This window comes from Zea mays, chromosome 8 (assembly GCF_902167145.1).
Source record: "Zea mays cultivar B73 chromosome 8, Zm-B73-REFERENCE-NAM-5.0, whole genome shotgun sequence".
NCBI lineage: Eukaryota > Viridiplantae > Streptophyta > Magnoliopsida > Poales > Poaceae > Zea > Zea mays.
The window spans coordinates 167487102-167510414 of NC_050103.1; positions in this window are offsets into that span (position 1 = coordinate 167487102).

Consider the following 23313-nt stretch of genomic DNA (forward strand, 5'->3'; position numbering starts at 1 on the left):
ACTGCGCGCTAAATAAACAGATACACAGGGGCCACAGCGCAAGAAATACTAGACTCAGTAAACACCCAGAGGTGTACTGCGGATTGATAACCGTATTATACAGGGTTTCTTTTGTAAAAGAACCGACCGAAGCGGTATCTTGCGCTTGCAGCCCTTGGATCTGTACGGATGGTCCAGATTAAATGCATAACAGGCTAGGGACTATTGCATCAGGTCCGTCTGTTCTGGAATCAACGGTCCCACCCTGATCTATTTCTACGCGCAGGATAGGGATCCTACGATCATAACCACCTCACGACTCCATCTAATCCTACCCGCAACTCCTGAGATCGACGGTTCGGATTAAAGGTGCTGGGACCTCCCCGGATTGAATCCCAGCCGCCAACTCCTAATCCTACGGCTGCCAGACCTTCTGCTACCTAACATCGTCGACTGCGGCAGAACAAACGTAGAACGCGGCAGTGCCCTCGCCGGCGTACCATCGCAGCGCCGATCCACGCCCTACTACCTACCTCATCCATGGAGGCACACTGCGGATGCCACAACAAACTTGGTGGCGGCATCGAATCGCCTCAGGCCAGATAAACGAGCCATGCCGAGGCGGCCGATGATCCATGGCGGGTCACTAGCCGAAGAACAATACCCCGCACCCGGTCACCCGAGCTAGCACAACATGCGACAATACACAGAGGTAAGGATCAAACGAAGGGACTGGGAATTTCTAACCGAGAGAGATTGGTGAAGCAAATCCATCTCCCGCAGGGGCGATTCCGCGGCGCCAGGTGAGGCCTTCGGCGAGCGATTCCACCCAAGCACGAACCGGAATTCCCCCCGCGATTCCGCGCGTGCACGACGAAACGCCCTAGTGCGCCAAATCGCCATCTAAGGTTGTGCCCATGCTCTGCGAGGTCCGGTGACGCATCACAGTCATGCGGCAAGGGCCGAGCAATGGCGTGTCGTCGAATCGCCCACAGCGCCGAGCTCGGATTCTTTCTGCTCCTCAACCTCTCTGTTCTCCCAGTGGCGTAGGATTCGATTCAGCGGCATGCGCCATGGTCTGCTGCCACAAAGGAACGACTCGATTTTATAGTTTAGGGCTAAGCTGGCACCGGTGGTTGACCCCGAGACCGATTCCGGCGGCGCGATATCCGCGTATCGCGCGGCAATCTGTTACTACCGCCATGGTGAAGGAGGAACCCGACAAGGTGGCCCCACATGTCATCAGCATATAGAGGGAAAGCAACAAAGGAAAAGGGGAAGGAGATGGGCTGCCGTGGGAGAAAGTGGGCCTGCCAGGGAAAATGGCCCAAGCGCAGGCTTCCTTTATTCTTTTCCATTTAGTTTTCCTATTTCAGATTTCAAATATCCAATTCAAATTTGAATCCCTGTTTGAATTTTCTGGTTTCAACTCTCAAGGATAACTCTAATGTGAATATATCCCCACAGTTTACAGTATTATTATTATATTTTTTTCCTATTATTTATTTATACAAGAATAAATGACTTCATTAAAATTTCCTTTCTCATTTCCTATTTTATGTTTTCATGTATGATTTGAAGTCAAATTTATGCGTTCAATAAAGTACCTCACAACAAAGTCATCCACATGCAATGCACTTATCTTTATTTATTTATTGGTTACTTAATTAATTTAGTAACATTAAATGATTATAAAAAGAAAGGATCCAATTGAATTTCTAAGGGTTTCACAATTCTCCAAACATTATCATAAACTTATTTGTTTATTTATTTTATTTTATATTATATTATATTATATATTTTATTATATTTTTCTACCAAATTTGGGCTTTACAAATCCTACCCCCCTTAACAGAAATCTCGTCCTCGAGATTTGTAAGGAAAATGGTGTTTACTCATATTGTCTCAACACATATGCACAAACAAAAATCTCAGCATGATGCATAATTTATTGGCAACACATGGGTCAATTAGACCTTATTATTCCTCCTAAAATAGTATCATACTAACCACTAACTAAAGTAACATTTAGATCTTACGAATAGTAGTAATATATGTATATGTTTATGTAGCTTGGTGGAGCTGGTTGTTAGGAAAACATGGGTGTATATATGTATGTCCACTTTATTATGTAGGATAGATGATGCCTTTAAAGCATAGATAGGTTTGGGTAGGAAAGGATAGGGTAAGGAAATACTCCATCCAAGATTGTCGATCTTGATTTCTTTGAAGATCTGGCTTGAATCTTATCCTTCCTTGACTTGATGAGGTCGATCATCTTCAATCTTCGTTCTTGAAGTTGTTATCCGAATTTGGGACATGTAGTGAAGGTAGATTCTTGGGTAAACAAAATAGGTTAATAGGTGGTTATAAGTTAAATAAGTTTAAGCAGAGTATGTCTTGTTGTTTTGCTTCTAGATTGGTTGGATAAGTTATGTAACATGTTATATCGGTCAAGTTTGGTGTTATCATCAAGGATAAAGGGGTATTGGTGTTACCATAACTAGGGACATAGTTGAGATAGGTGTGGGTACATGTGGTAGGTAGATTGAACAGAGTTTTACTTTGCTTGTAAGATAAATGGGTTGGGCAACCTATAACATAAGTGAGGTCGTGGTTTCTCGGACAAGTTGGTCTAAGACACCAACTTAGGTTTAACAACTCATTCATATGAATATGATCTAACATGTGTTACCAGTATTAACCAACTTGTTTAAGTAACTTCCTTTAGATCAGATTAGGTAGGGTCTATTAAGATATGAGAGAATCTTTTAAGATAAGATGATTCTGTTAAGATAAGAAAGAATCTTTTAAGATAAGATGGATCTATTAGGATAAGAGAGAGTATTTTAAGATAACAGGGATCCATTAAAGTAAGAAAGAATCTTTTAAGGTAGGAGGGATCTATATAAATTAGATACAGTTTAATGGAGGATAATCTAAGTTGTTTAGTTTTCTTATGAATTCTATTTATGCCTATACGTATATGCAGATGGAGTTGTGGACATGACTCCACGACTCATCACACTCAATCAAAGATCCAAATCAAACAAGTATCATAAGAACAAGCACTCAAGCGTATAAATACCTATAGAAATAGTTTTGTTTTTATTCCTAGGAGTAGGTCTCCTATTCCTAAAGGTCACTTTAGGTACAGGATCTCAAAGTGTGAAATCCACTTTTGTCTTTAGAAGTGAATAGGTAAGAATAATCAGAGTGAAGCGGAATTAGATGAGAAAAGATTAAGATAAGTTTACAAAAGAATCAGTGTAGCAAAGGTAAGGTTAATCAGAGTAGAACAGTAGAAGGTGAAAAGGATCAAGATAAGTATAAAATGAATCAGAGTAAGGTAAGTAGTTAAGGGTCTGTCCATTTCTATCTAGGTTTCGTCCTACAGTCAACATTCCTCTGATACCACTTCTGTCACACCCGGGTTTTAGGGGTCCAAAGCCCGGGCGCGAACATAATCACCAGGTGTGCTGGGACCAAGTCTCACACATATGATGAATCATGGCACAGGATCGAATGTCACAACTTTACTATATAATAGGAGTTCTATACAAAATAAATAATTACATATAAGGAGACAACGGTCCAGCAACCCAAAGTTGACTGGGAGAGGACGACCTAGATCTCTCACGAACTCATCGCAGCATCCTCCATGCGCCTCATCCTGTGGTACCTGTTCTTGACCTGTGGGGGGTGTGAGACAGCAAGAGTGAGCTCACATACGTTCATCGCTCAACAAGTTGTGGGGAATAATGTGCATGAACTCGCCAAAGGTGGGAGCTCACATGAAGTGTAAGGCTTACCAAAGAGGATGGTTAGAGCTGAGCATTGCTTTTAAAGTTGGTCAAAATTTTATTAGCAATTACTAAGTATAAGTAAATACCAAACCTTAATAAAAGTAATAGAACAAAATTAATAAATAATCCCATGCAAATGCAAATGACAAATTGAATTTAGGTTCCATAAATTAATCATGTGAGGGTCCGAGCCGCTCATGACCGTGAGCACGGCTAGTATACTAGTTTTACACTCTGCAGAGGTTGCGCATCTTTACCCACAAGCCGTGTTACCCATCTGCCAAGGGGTCATGAGTCCCATACACCTCTACCGAGGAGGCGAGGCAGGGTAACACTACGAGGCCTTTACAAAGTTCCACTAGCTTCAGAAATCCCGCTACAGTTTATAGGAAGCTCCAATGCAGGAATCCCTTGCAGGACCGCCATCGCAGCAAAATCCTCCCGAGGGCCTCCCTACACTGACCACTCCCCTACTGCCCTTGCCCCTTTCGGGTAAGGAAGACCTCCACTAGCTTTCCTAGTTAATCAGCCAAGGGCGTCCCATTAAACCCTTGTGGTAGCACTGTTTTCCCGGGTGGTCGCTCCATGTTCCAATTAACATAATGATCTTATCATGAACATAAATAACATAACAGAATAATTGGAACATGGATGTAATGAAATATTAACCCGAAAACCATATAAAGCAATAGCATAACTACCCAATTGATTAAGGGGTAAACAAGGTGAACAGGATAAACAAACTAGGGTAACCTATTGGGTCCCATCAAAATTAACCTATGCAGATCATTATGATTAATTAGAACATGAGTGGGTAAAAAGAAGTGATCAAGGGCACAACTTGCCTGACACTTGAGATTCCAGCTACCAGGGTGATCTTCAGGTGACTCGTGACCGCACTGCTAGTCGTAGCAATACAAACAAACATGGTATAGACAAAATTAACATCACACCAAACAAAAGTACAAACTGAATAATAATCATCTACGCGTACGAGACCGCGGGATCGAGAACTACTAAGATCGGAGTTACGATTAAGGAGTTATGGTTTATAAAAGTTCTACACGTTTTAAATATTAAACTTAAATTATAAATTGGTTAGGACAAATCATATGAGATGTTATTTTATAAATAATTATCTCAACTTTAATCTAAGTTATAAATTAACCATAGATCATATTCCAGTAGTTTATAAGCAGTTTAACCAGACTAACCCACATTAGTTAACTACAGATATAATTATAAAATAATGAGGCATGGTATAATAAAGGTTGTTATTGCATATTAAATATTTATACAAGACTAACACAACTTGAACGGATCAATTCGGAGTTTAAATGGGGAAGTTATGAATTTCCAAAGATTTTATGTATTTGATATGAGATTAATTAGGAGATCAATTTTATTATTGTTTTCATGTCAAAACAAAGGCAATAGGTGATAAACAGCATTATTACAAAATTATAGAAATTGGAACGAACTAATTTGGACTTAATATGAATTTTCTAGGCATTAAACAAATTTCTGCAATTAATTTTGTACTAAAAATCATTTTCTAAATTGATTTCTCTGTTTTATTAACTGTTTGGACTGCGCGCTAAATAAACAGATACACAGGGGCCACAGCGCAAGAAATACTAGACTCAGTAAACACCCAGAGGTGTACTGCGGATTGATAACCGTATTATACAGGGTTTCTTTTGTAAAAGAACCGACCGAAGCGGTATCTTGCGCTTGCAGCCCTTGGATCTGTACGGATGGTCCAGATTAAATGCATAACAGGCTAGGGACTATTGCATCAGGTCCGTCTGTTCTGGAATCAACGGTCCCACCCTGATCTATTTCTACGCGCAGGATAGGGATCCTACGATCATAACCACCTCACGACTCCATCTAATCCTACCCGCAACTCCTGAGATCGACGGTTCGGATTAAAGGTGCTGGGACCTCCCCGGATTGAATCCCAGCCGCCAACTCCTAATCCTACGGCTGCCAGACCTTCTGCTACCTAACATCGTCGACTGCGGCAGAACAAACGTAGAACGCGGCAGTGCCCTCGCCGGCGTACCATCGCAGCGCCGATCCACGCCCTACTACCTACCTCATCCATGGAGGCACACTGCGGATGCCACAACAAACTTGGTGGCGGCATCGAATCGCCTCAGGCCAGATAAACGAGCCATGCCGAGGCGGCCGATGATCCATGGCGGGTCACTAGCCGAAGAACAATACCCCGCACCCGGTCACCCGAGCTAGCACAACATGCGACAATACACAGAGGTAAGGATCAAACGAAGGGACTGGGAATTTCTAACCGAGAGAGATTGGTGAAGCAAATCCATCTCCCGCAGGGGCGATTCCGCGGCGCCAGGTGAGGCCTTCGGCGAGCGATTCCACCCAAGCACGAACCGGAATTCCCCCCGCGATTCCGCGCGTGCACGACGAAACGCCCTGGTGCGCCAAATCGCCATCTAAGGTTGTGCCCATGCTCTGCGAGGTCCGGTGACGCATCACAGTCATGCGGCAAGGGCCGAGCAATGGCGTGTCGTCGAATCGCCCACAGCGCCGAGCTCGGATTCTTTCTGCTCCTCAACCTCTCTGTTCTCCCAGTGGCGTAGGATTCGATTCAGCGGCATGCGCCATGGTCTGCTGCCACAAAGGAACGACTCGATTTTATAGTTTAGGGCTAAGCTGGCACCGGTGGTTGACCCCGAGACCGATTCCGGCGGCGCGATATCCGCGTATCGCGCGGCAATCTGTTACTACCGCCATGGTGAAGGAGGAACCCGACAAGGTGGCCCCACATGTCATCAGCATATAGAGGGAAAGCAACAAAGGAAAAGGGGAAGGAGATGGACTGCCGTGGGAGAAAGTGGGCCTGCCAGGGAAAATGGCCCAAGCGCAGGCTTCCTTTATTCTTTTCCATTTAGTTTTCCTATTTCAGATTTCAAATATCCAATTCAAATTTGAATCCCTGTTTGAATTTTCTGGTTTCAACTCTCAAGGATAACTCTAATGTGAATATATCCCCACAGTTTACAGTATTATTATTATATTTTTTCCTATTATTTATTTATACAAGAATAAATGACTTCATTAAAATTTCCTTTCTCATTTCCTATTTTATGTTTTCATGTATGATTTGAAGTCAAATTTATGCGTTCAATAAAGTACCTCACAACAAAGTCATCCACATGCAATGCACTTATCTTTATTTATTTATTGGTTACTTAATTAATTTAGTAACATTAAATGATTATAAAAAGAAAGGATCCAATTGAATTTCTAAGGGTTTCACAATTCTCCAAACATTATCATAAACTTATTTGTTTATTTATTTTATTTTATATTATATTATATTATATATTTTATTATATTTTTCTACCAAATTTGGGCTTTACAAATCCTACCCCCCTTAACAGAAATCTCGTCCTCGAGATTTGTAAGGAAAATGGTGTTTACTCATATTGTCTCAACACATATGCACAAACAAAAATCTCAGCATGATGCATAATTTATTGGCAACACATGGGTCAATTAGACCTTATTATTCCTCCTAAAATAGTATCATACTAACCACTAACTAAAGTAACATTTAGATCTTACGAATAGTAGTAATATATGTATATGTTTATGTAGCTTGGTGGAGCTGGTTGTTAGGAAAACATGGGTGTATATATGTATGTCCACTTTATTATGTAGGATAGATGATGCCTTTAAAGCATAGATAGGTTTGGGTAGGAAAGGATAGGGTAAGGAAATACTCCATCCAAGATTGTCGATCTTGATTTCTTTGAAGAACTGGCTTGAATCTTATCCTTCCTTGACTTGATGAGGTCGATCATCTTCAATCTTCGTTCTTGAAGTTGTTATCCGAATTTGGGACATGTAGTGAAGGTAGATTCTTGGGTAAACAAAATAGGTTAATAGGTGGTTATAAGTTAAATAAGTTTAAGCAGAGTATGTCTTGTTGTTTTGCTTCTAGATTGGTTGGATAAGTTATGTAACATGTTATATCGGTCAAGTTTGGTGTTATCATCAAGGATAAAGGGGTATTGGTGTTACCATAACTAGGGACATAGTTGAGATAGGTGTGGGTACATGTGGTAGGTAGATTGAACAGAGTTTTACTTTGCTTGTAAGATAAATGGGTTGGGCAACCTATAACATAAGTGAGGTCGTGGTTTCTCGGACAAGTTGGTCTAAGACACCAACTTAGGTTTAACAACTCATTCATATGAATATGATCTAACATGTGTTACCAGTATTAACCAACTTGTTTAAGTAACTTCCTTTAGATCAGATTAGGTAGGGTCTATTAAGATATGAGAGAATCTTTTAAGATAAGATGATTCTGTTAAGATAAGAAAGAATCTTTTAAGATAAGATGGATCTATTAGGATAAGAGAGAGTATTTTAAGATAACAGGGATCCATTAAAGTAAGAAAGAATCTTTTAAGGTAGGAGGGATCTATATAAATTAGATACAGTTTAATGGAGGATAATCTAAGTTGTTTAGTTTTCTTATGAATTCTATTTATGCCTATACGTATATGCAGATGGAGTTGTGGACATGACTCCACGACTCATCACACTCAATCAAAGATCCAAATCAAACAAGTATCATAAGAACAAGCACTCAAGCGTATAAATACCTATAGAAATAGTTTTGTTTTTATTCCTAGGAGTAGGTCTCCTATTCCTAAAGGTCACTTTAGGTACAGGATCTCAAAGTGTGAAATCCACTTTTGTCTTTAGAAGTGAATAGGTAAGAATAATCAGAGTGAAGAGGAATTAGATGAGAAAAGATTAAGATAAGTTTACAAAAGAATCAGTGTAGCAAAGGTAAGGTTAATCAGAGTAGAACAGTAGAAGGTGAAAAGGATCAAGATAAGTATAAAATGAATCAGAGTAAGGTAAGTAGTTAAGGGTCTGTCCATTTCTATCTAGGTTTCGTCCTACAGTCAACATTCCTCTGATACCACTTCTGTCACACCCGGGTTTTAGGGGTCCAAAGCCCGGGCGCGAACATAATCACCAGGTGTGCTGGGACCAAGTCTCACACATATGATGAATCATGGCACAGGATCGAATGTCACAACTTTACTATATAATAGGAGTTCTATACAAAATAAATAATTACATATAAGGAGACAACGGTCCAGCAACCCAAAGTTGACTGGGAGAGGACGACCTAGATCTCTCACGAACTCATCGCAGCATCCTCCATGCGCCTCATCCTGTGGTACCTGTTCTTGACCTGTGGGGGGGTGTGAGACAGCAAGAGTGAGCTCACATACGTTCATCGCTCAACAAGTTGTGGGGAATAATGTGCATGAACTCGCCAAAGGTGGGAGCTCACATGAAGTGTAAGGCTTACCAAAGAGGATGGTTAGAGCTGAGCATTGCTTTTAAAGTTGGTCAAAATTTTATTAGCAATTACTAAGTATAAGTAAATACCAAACCTTAATAAAAGTAATAGAACAAAATTAATAAATAATCCCATGCAAATGCAAATGACAAATTGAATTTAGGTTCCATAAATTAATCATGTGAGGGTCCGAGCCGCTCATGACCGTGAGCACGGCTAGTATACTAGTTTTACACTCTGCAGAGGTTGCGCATCTTTACCCACAAGCCGTGTTACCCATCTGCCAAGGGGTCATGAGTCCCATACACCTCTACCGAGGAGGCGAGGCAGGGTAACACTACGAGGCCTTTACAAAGTTCCACTAGCTTCAGAAATCCCGCTACAGTTTATAGGAAGCTCCAATGCAGGAATCCCTTGCAGGACCGCCATCGCAGCAAAATCCTCCCGAGGGCCTCCCTACACTGACCACTCCCCTACTGCCCTTGCCCCTTTCGGGTAAGGAAGACCTCCACTAGCTTTCCTAGTTAATCAGCCAAGGGCGTCCCATTAAACCCTTGTGGTAGCACTGTTTTCCCGGGTGGTCGCTCCATGTTCCAATTAACATAATGATCTTATCATGAACATAAATAACATAACAGAATAATTGGAACATGGATGTAATGAAATATTAACCCGAAAACCATATAAAGCAATAGCATAACTACCCAATTGATTAAGGGGTAAACAAGGTGAACAGGATAAACAAACTAGGGTAACCTATTGGGTCCCATCAAAATTAACCTATGCAGATCATTATGATTAATTAGAACATGAGTGGGTAAAAAGAAGTGATCAAGGGCACAACTTGCCTGACACTTGAGATTCCAGCTACCAGGGTGATCTTCAGGTGACTCGTGACCGCACTGCTAGTCGTAGCAATACAAACAAACATGGTATAGACAAAATTAACATCACACCAAACAAAAGTACAAACTGAATAATAATCATCTACGCGTACGAGACCGCGGGATCGAGAACTACTAAGATCGGAGTTACGATTAAGGAGTTATGGTTTATAAAAGTTCTACACGTCTTAAATATTAAACTTAAATTATAAATTGGTTAGGACAAATCATATGATATGTTATTTTATAAATAATTATCTCAACTTTAATCTAAGTTATAAATTAACCATAGATCATATTCCAGTAGTTTATAAGCAGTTTAACCAGACTAACCCACATTAGTTAACTACAGATATAATTATAAAATAATGAGGCATGGTATAATAAAGGTTGTTATTGCATATTAAATATTTATACAAGACTAACACAACTTGAACGGATCAATTCGGAGTTTAAATGGGGAAGTTATGAATTTCCAAAGATTTTATGTATTTGATATGAGATTAATTAGGAGATCAATTTTATTATTGTTTTCATGTCAAAACAAAGGCAATAGGTGATAAACAGCATTATTACAAAATTATAGAAATTGGAACGAACTAATTTGGACTTAATATGAATTTTCTAGGCATTAAACAAATTTCTGCAATTAATTTTGTACTAAAAATCATTTTCTAAATTGATTTCTCTGTTTTATTAACTGTTTGGACTGCGCGCTAAATAAACAGATACACAGGGGCCACAGCGCAAGAAATACTAGACTCAGTAAACACCCAGAGGTGTACTGCGGATTGATAACCGTATTATACAGGGTTTCTTTTGTAAAAGAACCGACCGAAGCGGTATCTTGCGCTTGCAGCCCTTGGATCTGTACGGATGGTCCAGATTAAATGCATAACAGGCTAGGGACTATTGCATCAGGTCCGTCTGTTCTGGAATCAACGGTCCCACCCTGATCTATTTCTACGCGCAGGATAGGGATCCTACGATCATAACCACCTCACGACTCCATCTAATCCTACCCGCAACTCCTGAGATCGACGATTCGGATTAAAGGTGCTGGGACCTCCCCGGATTGAATCCCAGCCGCCAACTCCTAATCCTACGGCTGCCAGACCTTCTGCTACCTAACATCGTCGACTGCGGCAGAACAAACGTAGAACGCGGCAGCGCCCTCGCCGGCGTACCATCGCAGCGCCGATCCACGCCCTACTACCTACCTCATCCATGGAGGCACACTGCGGATGCCACAACAAACTTGGTGGCGGCATCGAATCGCCTCAGGCCAGATAAACGAGCCATGCCGAGGCGGCCGATGATCCATGGCGGGTCACTAGCCGAAGAACAATACCCCGCACCCGGTCACCCGAGCTAGCACAACATGCGACAATACACAGAGGTAAGGATCAAACGAAGGGACTGGGAATTTCTAACCGAGAGAGATTGGTGAAGCAAATCCATCTCCCGCAGGGGCGATTCCGCGGCGCCAGGTGAGGCCTTCGGCGAGCGATTCCACCCAAGCACGAACCGGAATTCCCCCCGCGATTCCGCGCGTGCACGACGAAACGCCCTGGTGCGCCAAATCGCCATCTAAGGTTGTGCCCATGCTCTGCGAGGTCCGGTGACGCATCACAGTCATGCGGCAAGGGCCGAGCAATGGCGTGTCGTCGAATCGCCCACAGCGCCGAGCTCGGATTCTTTCTGCTCCTCAACCTCTCTGTTCTCCCAGTGGCGTAGGATTCGATTCAGCGGCATGCGCCATGGTCTGCTGCCACAAAGGAACGACTCGATTTTATAGTTTAGGGCTAAGCTGGCACCGGTGGTTGACCCCGAGACCGATTCCGGCGGCGCGATATCCGCGTATCGCGCGGCAATCTGTTACTACCGCCATGGTGAAGGAGGAACCCGACAAGGTGGCCCCACATGTCATCAGCATATAGAGGGAAAGCAACAAAGGAAAAGGGGAAGGAGATGGGCTGCCGTGGGAGAAAGTGGGCCTGCCAGGGAAAATGGCCCAAGCGCAGGCTTCCTTTATTCTTTTCCATTTAGTTTTCCTATTTCAGATTTCAAATATCCAATTCAAATTTGAATCCCTGTTTGAATTTTCTGGTTTCAACTCTCAAGGATAACTCTAATGTGAATATATCCCCACAGTTTACAGTATTATTATTATATTTTTTTCCTATTATTTATTTATACAAGAATAAATGACTTCATTAAAATTTCCTTTCTCATTTCCTATTTTATGTTTTCATGTATGATTTGAAGTCAAATTTATGCGTTCAATAAAGTACCTCACAACAAAGTCATCCACATGCAATGCACTTATCTTTATTTATTTATTGGTTACTTAATTAATTTAGTAACATTAAATGATTATAAAAAGAAAGGATCCAATTGAATTTCTAAGGGTTTCACAATTCTCCAAACATTATCATAAACTTATTTGTTTATTTATTTTATTTTATATTATATTATATTATATATTTTATTATATTTTTCTACCAAATTTGGGCTTTACAAATCCTACCCCCCTTAACAGAAATCTCGTCCTCGAGATTTGTAAGGAAAATGGTGTTTACTCATATTGTCTCAACACATATGCACAAACAAAAATCTCAGCATGATGCATAATTTATTGGCAACACATGGGTCAATTAGACCTTATTATTCCTCCTAAAATAGTATCATACTAACCACTAACTAAAGTAACATTTAGATCTTACGAATAGTAGTAATATATGTATATGTTTATGTAGCTTGGTGGAGCTGGTTGTTAGGAAAACATGGGTGTATATATGTATGTCCACTTTATTATGTAGGATAGATGATGCCTTTAAAGCATAGATAGGTTTGGGTAGGAAAGGATAGGGTAAGGAAATACTCCATCCAAGATTGTCGATCTTGATTTCTTTGAAGATCTGGCTTGAATCTTATCCTTCCTTGACTTGATGAGGTCGATCATCTTCAATCTTCGTTCTTGAAGTTGTTATCCGAATTTGGGACATGTAGTGAAGGTAGATTCTTGGGTAAACAAAATAGGTTAATAGGTGGTTATAAGTTAAATAAGTTTAAGCAGAGTATGTCTTGTTGTTTTGCTTCTAGATTGGTTGGATAAGTTATGTAACATGTTATATCGGTCAAGTTTGGTGTTATCATCAAGGATAAAGGGGTATTGGTGTTACCATAACTAGGGACATAGTTGAGATAGGTGTGGGTACATGTGGTAGGTAGATTGAACAGAGTTTTACTTTGCTTGTAAGATAAATGGGTTGGGCAACCTATAACATAAGTGAGGTCGTGGTTTCTCGGACAAGTTGGTCTAAGACACCAACTTAGGTTTAACAACTCATTCATATGAATATGATCTAACATGTGTTACCAGTATTAACCAACTTGTTTAAGTAACTTCCTTTAGATCAGATTAGGTAGGGTCTATTAAGATATGAGAGAATCTTTTAAGATAAGATGATTCTGTTAAGATAAGAAAGAATCTTTTAAGATAAGATGGATCTATTAGGATAAGAGAGAGTATTTTAAGATAACAGGGATCCATTAAAGTAAGAAAGAATCTTTTAAGGTAGGAGGGATCTATATAAATTAGATACAGTTTAATGGAGGATAATCTAAGTTGTTTAGTTTTCTTATGAATTCTATTTATGCCTATACGTATATGCAGATGGAGTTGTGGACATGACTCCACGACTCATCACACTCAATCAAAGATCCAAATCAAACAAGTATCATAAGAACAAGCACTCAAGCGTATAAATACCTATAGAAATAGTTTTGTTTTTATTCCTAGGAGTAGGTCTCCTATTCCTAAAGGTCACTTTAGGTACAGGATCTCAAAGTGTGAAATCCACTTTTGTCTTTAGAAGTGAATAGGTAAGAATAATCAGAGTGAAGCGGAATTAGATGAGAAAAGATTAAGATAAGTTTACAAAAGAATCAGTGTAGCAAAGGTAAGGTTAATCAGAGTAGAACAGTAGAAGGTGAAAAGGATCAAGATAAGTATAAAATGAATCAGAGTAAGGTAAGTAGTTAAGGGTCTGTCCATTTCTATCTAGGTTTCGTCCTACAGTCAACATTCCTCTGATACCACTTCTGTCACACCCGGGTTTTAGGGGTCCAAAGCCCGGGCGCGAACATAATCACCAGGTGTGCTGGGACCAAGTCTCACACATATGATGAATCATGGCACAGGATCGAATGTCACAACTTACTATATAATAGGAGTTCTATACAAAATAAATAATTACATATAAGGAGACAACGGTCCAGCAACCCAAAGTTGACTGGGAGAGGACGACCTAGATCTCTCACGAACTCATCGCAGCATCCTCCATGCGCCTCATCCTGTGGTACCTGTTCTTGACCTGTGGGGGGTGTGAGACAGCAAGAGTGAGCTCACATACGTTCATCGCTCAACAAGTTGTGGGGAATAATGTGCATGAACTCGCCAAAGGTGGGAGCTCACATGAAGTGTAAGGCTTACCAAAGAGGATGGTTAGAGCTGAGCATTGCTTTTAAAGTTGGTCAAAATTTTATTAGCAATTACTAAGTATAAGTAAATACCAAACCTTAATAAAAGTAATAGAACAAAATTAATAAATAATCCCATGCAAATGCAAATGACAAATTGAATTTAGGTTCCATAAATTAATCATGTGAGGGTCCGAGCCGCTCATGACCGTGAGCACGGCTAGTATACTAGTTTTACACTCTGCAGAGGTTGCGCATCTTTACCCACAAGCCGTGTTACCCATCTGCCAAGGGGTCATGAGTCCCATACACCTCTACCGAGGAGGCGAGGCAGGGTAACACTACGAGGCCTTTACAAAGTTCCACTAGCTTCAGAAATCCCGCTACAGTTTATAGGAAGCTCCAATGCAGGAATCCCTTGCAGGACCGCCATCGCAGCAAAATCCTCCCGAGGGCCTCCCTACACTGACCACTCCCCTACTGCCCTTGCCCCTTTCGGGTAAGGAAGACCTCCACTAGCTTTCCTAGTTAATCAGCCAAGGGCGTCCCATTAAACCCTTGTGGTAGCACTGTTTTCCCGGGTGGTCGCTCCATGTTCCAATTAACATAATGATCTTATCATGAACATAAATAACATAACAGAATAATTGGAACATGGATGTAATGAAATATTAACCCGAAAACCATATAAAGCAATAGCATAACTACCCAATTGATTAAGGGGTAAACAAGGTGAACAGGATAAACAAACTAGGGTAACCTATTGGGTCCCATCAAAATTAACCTATGCAGATCATTATGATTAATTAGAACATGAGTGGGTAAAAAGAAGTGATCAAGGGCACAACTTGCCTGACACTTGAGATTCCAGCTACCAGGGTGATCTTCAGGTGACTCGTGACCGCACTGCTAGTCGTAGCAATACAAACAAACATGGTATAGACAAAATTAACATCACACCAAACAAAAGTACAAACTGAATAATAATCATCTACGCGTACGAGACCGCGGGATCGAGAACTACTAAGATCGGAGTTACGATTAAGGAGTTATGGTTTATAAAAGTTCTACACGTTTTAAATATTAAACTTAAATTATAAATTGGTTAGGACAAATCATATGAGATGTTATTTTATAAATAATTATCTCAACTTTAATCTAAGTTATAAATTAACCATAGATCATATTCCAGTAGTTTATAAGCAGTTTAACCAGACTAACCCACATTAGTTAACTACAGATATAATTATAAAATAATGAGGCATGGTATAATAAAGGTTGTTATTGCATATTAAATATTTATACAAGACTAACACAACTTGAACGGATCAATTCGGAGTTTAAATGGGGAAGTTATGAATTTCCAAAGATTTTATGTATTTGATATGAGATTAATTAGGAGATCAATTTTATTATTGTTTTCATGTCAAAACAAAGGCAATAGGTGATAAACAGCATTATTACAAAATTATAGAAATTGGAACGAACTAATTTGGACTTAATATGAATTTTCTAGGCATTAAACAAATTTCTGCAATTAATTTTGTACTAAAAATCATTTTCTAAATTGATTTCTCTGTTTTATTAACTGTTTGGACTGCGCGCTAAATAAACAGATACACAGGGGCCACAGCGCAAGAAATACTAGACTCAGTAAACACCCAGAGGTGTACTGCGGATTGATAACCGTATTATACAGGGTTTCTTTTGTAAAAGAACCGACCGAAGCGGTATCTTGCGCTTGCAGCCCTTGGATCTGTACGGATGGTCCAGATTAAATGCATAACAGGCTAGGGACTATTGCATCAGGTCCGTCTGTTCTGGAATCAACGGTCCCACCCTGATCTATTTCTACGCGCAGGATAGGGATCCTACGATCATAACCACCTCACGACTCCATCTAATCCTACCCGCAACTCCTGAGATCGACGGTTCGGATTAAAGGTGCTGGGACCTCCCCGGATTGAATCCCAGCCGCCAACTCCTAATCCTACGGCTGCCAGACCTTCTGCTACCTAACATCGTCGACTGCGGCAGAACAAACGTAGAACGCGGCAGTGCCCTCGCCGGCGTACCATCGCAGCGCCGATCCACGCCCTACTACCTACCTCATCCATGGAGGCACACTGCGGATGCCACAACAAACTTGGTGGCGGCATCGAATCGCCTCAGGCCAGATAAACGAGCCATGCCGAGGCGGCCGATGATCCATGGCGGGTCACTAGCCGAAGAACAATACCCCGCACCCGGTCACCCGAGCTAGCACAACATGCGACAATACACAGAGGTAAGGATCAAACGGAGGGACTGGGAATTTCTAACCGAGAGAGATTGGTGAAGCAAATCCATCTCCCGCAGGGGCGATTCCGCGGCGCCAGGTGAGGCCTTCGGCGAGCGATTCCACCCAAGCACGAACCGGAATTCCCCCCGCGATTCCGCGCGTGCACGACGAAACGCCCTGGTGCGCCAAATCGCCATCTAAGGTTGTGCCCATGCTCTGCGAGGTCCGGTGACGCATCACAGTCATGCGGCAAGGGCCGAGCAATGGCGTGTCGTCGAATCGCCCACAGCGCCGAGCTCGGATTCTTTCTGCTCCTCAACCTCTCTGTTCTCCCAGTGGCGTAGGATTCGATTCAGCGGCATGCGCCATGGTCTGCTGCCACAAAGGAACGACTCGATTTTATAGTTTAGGGCTAAGCTGGCACCGGTGGTTGACCCCGAGACCGATTCCGGCGGCGCGATATCCGCGTATCGCGCGGCAATCTGTTACTACCGCCATGGTGAAGGAGGAACCCGACAAGGTGGCCCCACATGTCATCAGCATATAGAGGGAAAGCAACAAAGGAAAAGGGGAAGGAGATGGGCTGCCGTGGGAGAAAGTGGGCCTGCCAGGGAAAATGGCCCAAGCGCAGGCTTCCTTTATTCTTTTCCATTTAGTTTTCCTATTTCAGATTTCAAATATCCAATTCAAATTTGAATCCCTGTTTGAATTTTCTGGTTTCAACTCTCAAGGATAACTCTAATGTGAATATATCCCCACAGTTTACAGTATTATTATTATATTTTTTTTCCTATTATTTATTTATACAAGAATAAATGACTTCATTAAAATTTCCTTTCTCATTTCCTATTTTATGTTTTCATGTATGATTTGAAGTCAAATTTATGCGTTCAATAAAGTACCTCACAACAAAGTCATCCACATGCAATGCACTTATCTTTATTTATTTATTGGTTACTTAATTAATTTAGTAACATTAAATGATTATAAAAAGAAAGGATCCAATTGAATTTCTAAGGGTTTCACAATTCTCCAAACATTATCATAAACTTATTTGTTTATTTATTTTATTTTATATTATATTATATTATATTATATTATATTATATTATATATTTTATTATATTTTTCTACCAAATTTGGGCTTTACAAATCCTACCCCCTTAACAGAAATCTCGTCCTCGAGATTTGTAAGGAAAATGGTGTTTACTCATATTGTCTCAACACATATGCACAAACAAAAATCTCAGCATGATGCATAATTTATTGGCAACACATGGGTCAATTAGACCTTATTATTCCTCCTAAAATAGTATCATACTAACCACTAACTAAAGTAACATTTAGATCTTACGAATAGTAGTAATATATGTATATGTTTATGTAGCTTGGTGGAGCTGGTTGTTAGGAAAACATGGGTGTATATATGTATGTCCACTTTATTATGTAGGATAGATGATGCCTTTAAAGCATAGATAGGTTTGGGTAGGAAAGGATAGGGTAAGGAAATACTCCATCCAAGATTGTCGATCTTGATTTCTTTGAAGATCTGGCTTGAATCTTATCCTTCCTTGACTTGATGAGGTCGATCATCTTCAATCTTCGTTCTTGAAGTTGTTATCCGAATTTGGGACATGTAGTGAAGGTAGATTCTTGGGTAAACAAAATAGGTTAATAGGTGGTTATAAGTTAAATAAGTTTAAGCAGAGTATGTCTTGTTGTTTTGCTTCTAGATTGGTTGGATAAGTTATGTAACATGTTATATCGGTCAAGTTTGGTGTTATCATCAAGGATAAAGGGGTATTGGTGTTACCATAACTAGGGACATAGTTGAGATAGGTGTGGGTACATGTGGTAGGTAGATTGAACAGAGTTTTACTTTGCTTGTAAGATAAATGGGTTGGGCAACCTATAACATAAGTGAGGTCGTGGTTTCTCGGACAAGTTGGTCTAAGACACCAACTTAGGTTTAACAACTCATTCATATGAATATGATCTAACATGTGTTACCAGTATTAACCAACTTGTTTAAGTAACTTCCTTTAGATCAGATTAGGTAGGGTCTATTAAGATATGAGAGAATCTTTTAAGATAAGATGATTCTGTTAAGATAAGAAAGAATCTTTTAAGATAAGATGGATCTATTAGGATAAGAGAGAGTATTTTAAGATAACAGGGATCCATTAAAGTAAGAAAGAATCTTTTAAGGTAGGAGGGATCTATATAAATTAGATACAGTTTAATGGAGGATAATCTAAGTTGTTTAGTTTTCTTATGAATTCTATTTATGCCTATACGTATATGCAGATGGAGTTGTGGACATGACTCCACGACTCATCACACTCAATCAAAGATCCAAATCAAACAAGTATCATAAGAACAAGCACTCAAGCGTATAAATACCTATAGAAATAGTTTTGTTTTTATTCCTAGGAGTAGGTCTCCTATTCCTAAAGGTCACTTTAGGTACAGGATCTCAAAGTGTGAAATCCACTTTTGTCTTTAGAAGTGAATAGGTAAGAATAATCAGAGTGAAGCGGAATTAGATGAGAAAAGATTAAGATAAGTTTACAAAAGAATCAGTGTAGCAAAGGTAAGGTTAATCAGAGTAGAACAGTAGAAGGTGAAAAGGATCAAGATAAGTATAAAATGAATCAGAGTAAGGTAAGTAGTTAAGGGTCTGTCCATTTCTATCTAGGTTTCGTCCTACAGTCAACATTCCTCTGATACCACTTATGTCACACCCGGGTTTTAGGGGTCCAAAGCCCGGGCGCGAACATAATCACCAGGTGTGCTGGGACCAAGTCTCACACATATGATGAATCATGGCACAGGATCGAATGTCACAACTTTACTATATAATAGGAGTTCTATACAAAATAAATAATTACATATAAGGAGACAACGGTCCAGCAACCCAAAGTTGACTGGGAGAGGACGACCTAGATCTCTCACGAACTCATCGCAGCATCCTCCATGCGCCTCATCCTGTGGTACCTGTTCTTGACCTGTGGGGGGGTGTGAGACACCAAGAGTGAGCTCACATACGTTCATCGCTCAACAAGTTGTGGGGAATAATGTGCATGAACTCGCCAAAGGTGGGAGCTCACATGAAGTGTAAGGCTTACCAAAGAGGATGGTTAGAGCTGAGCATTGCTTTTAAAGTTGGTCAAAATTTTATTAGCAATTACTAAGTATAAGTAAATACCAAACCTTAATAAAAGTAATAGAACAAAATTAATAAATAATCCCATGCAAATGCAAATGACAAATTGAATTTAGGTTCCATAAATTAATCATGTGAGGGTCCGAGCCGCTCATGACCGTGAGCACGGCTAGTATACTAGTTTTACACTCTGCAGAGGTTGCGCATCTTTACCCACAAGCCGTGTTACCCATCTGCCAAGGGGTCATGAGTCCCATACACCTCTACCGAGGAGGCGAGGCAGGGTAACACTACGAGGCCTTTACAAAGTTCCACTAGCTTCAGAAATCCCGCTACAGTTTATAGAAAGCTCCAATGCAGAAATCCCTTGCAGGACCGCCATCGCAGCAAAATCCTCCTGAGGGCCTCCCTACACTGACCACTCCCCTACTGCCCTTGCCCCTTTCGGGTAAGGAAGACCTCCACTAGCTTTCCTAGTTAATCAGCCAAGGGCGTCCCATTAAACCCTTGTGGTAGCACTGTTTTCCCGGGTGGTCGCTCCATGTTCCAATTAACATAATGATCTTATCATGAACATAAATAACATAACAGAATAATTGGAACATGGATGTAATGAAATATTAACCCGAAAACCATATAAAGCAATAGCATAACTACCCAATTGATTAAGGGGTAAACAAGGTGAACAGGATAAACAAACTAGGGTAACCTATTGGGTCCCATCAAAATTAACCTATGCAGATCATTATGATTAATTAGAACATGAGTGGGTAAAAAGAAGTGATCAAGGGCACAACTTGCCTGACACTTGAGATTCCAGCTACCAGGGTGATCTTCAGGTGACTCGTGACCGCACTGCTAGTCGTAGCAATACAAACAAACATGGTATAGACAAAATTAACATCACACCAAACAAAAGTACAAACTGAATAATAATCATCTACGCGTACGAGACCGCGGGATCGAGAACTACTAAGATCGGAGTTACGATTAAGGAGTTATGGTTTATAAAAGTTCTACACGTTTTAAATATTAAACTTAAATTATAAATTGGTTAGGACAAATCATATGAGATGTTATTTTATAAATAATTATCTCAACTTTAATCTAAGTTATAAATTAACCATAGATCATATTCCAGTAGTTTATAAGCAGTTTAACCAGACTAACCCACATTAGTTAACTACAGATATAATTATAAAATAATGAGGCATGGTATAATAAAGGTTGTTATTGCATATTAAATATTTATACAAGACTAACACAACTTGAACGGATCAATTCGGAGTTTAAATGGGGAAGTTATGAATTTCCAAAGATTTTATGTATTTGATATGAGATTAATTAGGAGATCAATTTTATTATTGTTTTCATGTCAAAACAAAGGCAATAGGTGATAAACAGCATTATTACAAAATTATAGAAATTGGAACGAACTAATTTGAACTTAATATGAATTTTCTAGGCATTAAACAAATTTCTGCAATTAATTTTGTACTAAAAATCATTTTCTAAATTGATTTCTCTGTTTTATTAACTGTTTGGACTGCGCGCTAAATAAACAGATACACAGGGGCCACAGCGCAAGAAATACTAGACTCAGTAAACACCCAGAGGTGTACTGCGGATTGATAACCGTATTATACAGGGTTTCTTTTGTAAAAGAACCGACCGAAGCGGTATCTTGCGCTTGCAGCCCTTGGATCTGTACGGATGGTCCAGATTAAATGCATAACAGGCTAGGGACTATTGCATCAGGTCCGTCTGTTCTGGAATCAACGGTCCCACCCTGATCTATTTCTACGCGCAGGATAGGGATCCTACGATCATAACCACCTCACGACTCCATCTAATCCTACCCGCAACTCCTGAGATCGACGGTTCGGATTAAAGGTGCTGGGACCTCCCCGGATTGAATCCCAGCCGCCAACTCCTAATCCTACGGCTGCCAGACCTTCTGCTACCTAACATCGTCGACTGCGGCAGAACAAACGTAGAACGCGGCAGTGCCCTCGCCGGCGTACCATCGCAGCGCCGATCCACGCCCTACTACCTACCTCATCCATGGAGGCACACTGCGGATGCCACAACAAACTTGGTGGCGGCATCGAATCGCCTCAGGCCAGATAAACGAGCCATGCCGAGGCGGCCGATGATCCATGGCGGGTCACTAGCCGAAGAACAATACCCCGCACCCGGTCACCCGAGCTAGCACAACATGCGACAATACACAGAGGTAAGGATCAAACGAAGGGACTGGGAATTTCTAACCGAGAGAGATTGGTGAAGCAAATCCATCTCCCGCAGGGGCGATTCCGCGGCGCCAGGTGAGGCCTTCGGCGAGCGATTCCACCCAAGCACGAACCGGAATTCCCCCCGCGATTCCGCGCGTGCACGACGAAACGCCCTGGTGCGCCAAATCGCCATCTAAGGTTGTGCCCATGCTCTGCGAGGTCCGGTGACGCATCACAGTCATGCGGCAAGGGCCGAGCAATGGCGTGTCGTCGAATCGCCCACAGCGCCGAGCTCGGATTCTTTCTGCTCCTCAACCTCTCTGTTCTCCCAGTGGCGTAGGATTCGATTCAGCGGCATGCGCCATGGTCTGCTGCCACAAAGGAACGACTCGATTTTATAGTTTAGGGCTAAGCTGGCACCGGTGGTTGACCCCGAGACCGATTCCGGCGGCGCGATATCCGCGTATCGCGCGGCAATCTGTTACTACCGCCATGGTGAAGGAGGAACCCGACAAGGTGGCCCCACATGTCATCAGCATATAGAGGGAAAGCAACAAAGGAAAAGGGGAAGGAGATGGGCTGCCGTGGGAGAAAGTGGGCCTGCCAGGGAAAATGGCCCAAGCGCAGGCTTCCTTTATTCTTTTCCATTTAGTTTTCCTATTTCAGATTTCAAATATCCAATTCAAATTTGAATCCCTGTTTGAATTTTCTGGTTTCAACTCTCAAGGATAACTCTAATGTGAATATATCCCCACAGTTTACAGTATTATTATTATATTTTTTTCCTATTATTTATTTATACAAGAATAAATGACTTCATTAAAATTTCCTTTCTCATTTCCTATTTTATGTTTTCATGTATGATTTGAAGTCAAATTTATGCGTTCAATAAAGTACCTCACAACAAAGTCATCCACATGTAATGCACTTATCTTTATTTATTTATTGGTTACTTAATTAATTTAGTAACATTAAATGATTATAAAAAGAAAGGATCCAATTGAATTTCTAAGGGTTTCACAATTCTCCAAACATTATCATAAACTTATTTGTTTATTTATTTTATATTATATTATATTATATTATATTATATATTTTATTATATTTT